We start from the raw sequence: 5,179 nt of genomic DNA, 5'->3' as shown, positions 1-5,179 counted from the left end.
AACTAAGAGAAGCTAAATTACAACAATCCAGAGACAACCTTATTGAAAATTTCGAACAAGTAAAGGAGATGGTAGCCGAACCCAACAACAATAATGCAAGGAGAATGCTTGGTGACTTTACTGCACCTAATTCCAATTTACTTGGAAGAAGCATCTCCATCCCTACCATTGGAGCAAACAATTTTGAGCTGAAACCTCAGCTAGTTTCTCTGATGCAGCAGAATTGCAAGTTTCATGGACTTCCATCTGAAGATCCTTTTCAGTTCTTAACTGAATTCTTGCAGATCTGTGATACTGTTAAGACTAATGGAGTAGATCCTGAAGTCTACAGACTCATGCTTTTTCCTTTTGCTGTAAGAGACAGAGCTAGAATATGGTTGGATTCTCAACCTAAAGACAGCCTGAACTCTTGGGATAAGCTGGTCACGGCTTTCTTAGCCAAGTTCTTTCCTCCTCAAAAGCTGAGCAAGCTTAGAGTGGATGTTCAAACCTTCAAACAAAAAGATGGTGAATCCCTCTATGAAGCTTGGGAAAGATACAAACAGTTGACCAAAAAGTGTCCTTCTGACATGCTTTCAGAATGGACCATCCTGGATATATTCTATGATGGTTTATCTGAGCTATCAAAGATGTCATTGGATACTTCTGCAGGTGGATCCATTCACCTAAAGAAAACGCCTGCAGAAGCTCAAGAACTCATTAACATGGTTGCTAATAACCAGTTCATGTACACCTCTGAGAGGAATCCTGTGAGTAATGGGACACCTATGAAGAAGGGAGTTCTTGAAATTGATACTCTGAATGCCATACTGGCTCAGAACAAAATATTGACTCAGCAAGTCAATATGATTTCTCAGAGTCTGAATGGAATGCAAGCTGCATCCAACAGTACTCAAGAGGCATCTTCTGAAGAAGAAGCTTATGATCCTGAGAACCCTGCAATAGCAGAGGTAAATTACATGGGTGAACCATATGGAAACACCTATAATCCATCATGGAAAAATCATCCAAATCTCTCATGGAAGGATCAAAGGCCTCAACAAGGCTTTAATAATGGTGGAAGAAACAGGTTTAACAATAATAAACCTTTTCCATCATCCACTCAGCAACAGATAGAGAACTCTGAACAAAATACCTCTAATTTAGCAAACTTAGTCTCTGATCTATCCAAGGCCACTGTAAGTTTCATGAATGAAACAAGGTCTTCCATTAGAAATTTGGAAGCACAAGTGGGCCAGCTGAGTAAAAGAATCACTGAAATCCCTCCTAGTACTCTCTCAAGCAATACAGAAGAGAATCCAAAAGGAGAGTGCAAGGCCATTGACATAAGCACCATGGCCGAACCTGTAAGGGAAGGAGAGGACGTGAATCCCAAGGAGGAAGACCTCCTGGGACGTCCAGTGATCAATAAGGAGTTTCTCTCTGAGGAACCAAAGGAATCTGAGACTCATCTAGAGACCATAGAGATTCCATTGAACCTCCTTATGCCATTCATGAGCTCTGATGAGTATTCCTCTTCTGAAGAGAATGAGGATGTCACTGAAGAGCAAACTGCCAAGTTTCTTGGTGCAATCATGAAGCTGAATGCCAAATTATTTGGTATTGAAACGTGGGAAGATGAACCTCCCTTGTTCACCAATGAACTAAGTGATCTGGACCAACTGACATTGCCTCAGAAGAAACAGGATCCTGGAAAGTTCATAATACCTTGTACCATAGGCACTATGAACTTTAAGGCTCTGTGTGACCTTGGTTCAGGAATAAACCTCATGCCCCTCTCTGTAATAGAGAAATTGGGAATCTATGGGGTGCAAGCTGCTAAAATCTCATTAGAGATGGCAGATAATTCAAGAAAACAGGCTTATGGACAAGTAGAGGACGTGTTAGTAAAGGTTGAAGGCCTTTACATCCCTGCTGATTTCATTGTCCTGGATACTGGAAAGGAAGAGGATGAATCCATCATCCTAGGAAGACCTTTCCTAGCCACAGCAAGAGCTGTGATTGATGTGGACAGAGGAGAATTGATTCTTCAAATAAATGAGGACAACCTTGTGTTTACAACTCAAGGATCTCTCTCTGCATCCATGGAGAGGAAGCAGAAAAAGCTTCTCTCAAAGCAGAGTCAACCAAAGCCCCCACAGTCAAACTCTAAGTTTGGTGTTGGGAGGCCACAACCAAACTCTAAGTTTGGTGTAAAACCCCCATATCCAAACTCTAAGTTTGGTGTTGGGAGGTCTCAACAAAGCTCTGCAAATCTGTGAGGCTCCATGAGAGCCCACTGTCAAGCTATTGACATTAAAGAAGCGCTTGTTGGGAGGCAACCCAATTTTTATTTATCTAACTATATTTTTCTTAGTTATATGTCTTTATAGGTTCATGATCATGTGGAGTCACAAAATAAATATAAAAATTGAAAACGGAATCAAAAACAACAGAAGAAAAATCACACCCTGGAGGAAGCATCTGCCTGGCGTTCAACGCCAGAACAGAGCATGGTTTTGGCGCTGAACGCCCAAAATGGGCAGTATCTGGGCGCTGAACGCCCAAAATGGGCATCATCTGGGCGCTGAACGCCAGAATTACACCCTGGAGAGGAGCTGGCGCTGAACGCCCAGAACAAGCATGGTTCTAGCGTTCAACGCCAGAAATGGGCAACAAATGGGCGTTGAACGCCCAAAATGGGCACCAACCTGGCGCTGAACGCCCAGAGTTGTGTGCAAGGGAATTTTACATGCCTAATTTGGTGCAAGGTTGTAAATCCTTGAACACCTCAGGATCTGTGGACCCCACAGGATCCCCACCTACCTCCACTCACTTCTTCTCACCCCTCTTTCACACAATCCCATAAACACTCTTCCCCAAAACCCTTCACCAATCACCTCAATCTCTCTTCCCCATCACCTCTTCACCACTCACATCCATCCAATCTTCCCCATAAACCTACCTCATAAACTCCACCTACCTTCAAAATTCAAAATCAATTTCCCACCCAAACCCACCCTAAATGGCCGAACCTTCACCCCCCTCCCTTCCCTATATATAGCCCTCCATTCTTCCTCATTTTCACACAACATAACCCTCTCTTCTCTTCTTGGCCGAAACACAACCCCTTCTCCCTCTCCTCCATTTCTTCTTCTTCTTCATCTATTCTTTCTTCTCTTGCTCGAGGGCGAGCAAAATTCTAAGTTTGGTGTGGTAAAAGCATAAGCTTTTTGTTTTTCCATTACCATTGTGGCACCTAAGACCGGAGAATCCTCTAGAAAGGGGAAAGGGAAGACAAAAGCTTCCACCTCCGAGTCATGGGAGATGGAAAAGGTTCATCTCCAAAGCCCATCAAGACCACTTCTATGATGTTGTGGCCAAGAAGAAGGTGATCCCCGAGGTCCCTTTCAAACTCAAAAGAAATGAGTATCCGGAGATCCGACATGAAATTCAAAGAAGAGGTTGGGAAGTTCTAACAAATCCCATCCAACAAGTCGGCATCCTAATGGTTCAAGAGTTCTATGCCAATGCATGGATCACCAAGAACCATGATCAAAGTAAGAACCCGGATCCAAAGAACTATGTTACAATGGTTCGGGGGAAATACTTAGATTTTAGTCCGGAGAATGTAAGGTTGGCGTTCAACTTGCCAAACATGGAAGAGAACGCACGCCCCTACACAAGGAGAGTCAACTTTGATCAAAGGTTGGACCAAGTCCTCATGGATATATGTGTAGAAGGAGCTCAATGGAAGATTGACTCAAAAGGCAAACCAGTTCAACTAAGAAGACTGGACCTTAAGCCTGTAGCTAGAGGATGGTTGGAGTTCATTCAATGCTCAATCATTCCCACTAGCAACCGGTCTGAAGTTACTATAGACCGGGCCATCATGATCCATAGCATCATGATTGGAGAAGAGGTGGAAGTTCATGAGATTATACCTCAAAAACTCTACAAGGTGGCTGACAAGTCCTCCACTACGGCAAGGTTAGCCTTTCCTCACCTCATTTGCCACCTGTGCAATTCGGCTGGGATTGACATAGAGGGAGACATCCTCATTAAAGAGGACAAGCCCATCACTAAGAAAAAGATGGAGCAAGCAAGAGAGCCCATTCATGGAGCTCAAGAGGCGTATGAAGCTCATCACCATGAGATCCCGGAGATGCCTCAAATGCATTTTCCTCCACAAAACTATTGGGAGCAAATCAACACCTCCCTAGGAGAATTGAGTTCCAATATGGGACAACCAAGGGTGGAACATCAAGAGCACTCCATCATCCTTCATGAAATAAGAGAAGATCAAAAAGCAATGAGGGAGGAGCAACAAAGACAAGGAAGAGACATAAAAGAGCTCAAGGACATCATTGGTTCCTCAAGAAGGAAACGCCACCATCACTAAGGTGGATTCATTCCTTGTCCTTATTTCTTCTGTTTTTCATTTTTTATGCTATGTGCTTATCTATGTTTGTGTCTTCATTACATGATCATTAGTAGTTAGTAACTATGTCTTAAAGTTATGAATGTCCTATGAATCCATCACCTCTCTTAAATGAAAAATGTTTTAATTCAAAAGAACAAGAAGTACATGAGTTTCGAATTTATCCTTGAACTTAGCTTAATTATATTGATGTGGTGACAATGCTTCTTGTTTTCTGAATGTATGCTTGAACAGTGCATAAGTCTTTTGAAGTTGTTGTTTAAGAATGTTAAATATGTTGGCTCTTGAAAGAAAGATGATAAGGAGACATGTTATTTGATAATCTGAAAAATCATAAAAATGATTCTTGAAGCAAGAAAAAGCAGCAAAGAACAAAGCTTGCAGAAAAAAAAATAGGCGAAAAAAAATGGAAAGAAAAAGCAAGCAGAAAAAGCCAAAAGCTCTTAAAACCAAGAGGCAAGAGCAAAAATCCAATAGCCCTTAAAACCAAAAGGCAAGGGTAAATAAAAAGGATCCCAAGGCTTTGAGCATCAGTGGATAGGAGGGCCTAAAGGAATAAAATCCTGGCCTAAGCGGCTAAACCAAGCTGTCCCTAACCATGTGCTTGTGGCGTGTAGGTGTCAAGTGAAAACTTGAGACTGAGCGGTTAAAGTCAAGGTCCAAAGCAAAAGAAGAGTGTGCTTAAGAACCCTGGACACCTCTAATTGGGGACTTTAGCAAAGCTGAGTCACAATCTGAAAAGGTTCACCCAATTATGTG

At 42.3% G+C, this 5,179-nt stretch overlaps 1 non-coding gene across 1 annotated transcript; it reads right to left on the bottom strand.

Moving 5' to 3' along the window:
* Window positions 1-467: 467 nt before the first annotated feature.
* On the bottom strand, window positions 468-575 carry LOC148553997 (small nucleolar RNA R71). Its single transcript, XR_015893036.1, has one exon. It is a non-coding gene; the product is annotated as a small nucleolar RNA R71 (small nucleolar RNA).
* Between the last annotated feature and the right edge of the window lie 4,604 nt (window positions 576-5,179).

Source organism: Arachis ipaensis, chromosome B7 (genome assembly GCF_059453495.1).
Source record: "Arachis ipaensis isolate K30076 ecotype BB chromosome B7, ASM5945349v1, whole genome shotgun sequence".
Taxonomy (NCBI): Eukaryota; Viridiplantae; Streptophyta; class Magnoliopsida; order Fabales; family Fabaceae; genus Arachis; species Arachis ipaensis.
This window is presented reverse-complemented; position numbering and strand designations above follow the sequence as displayed.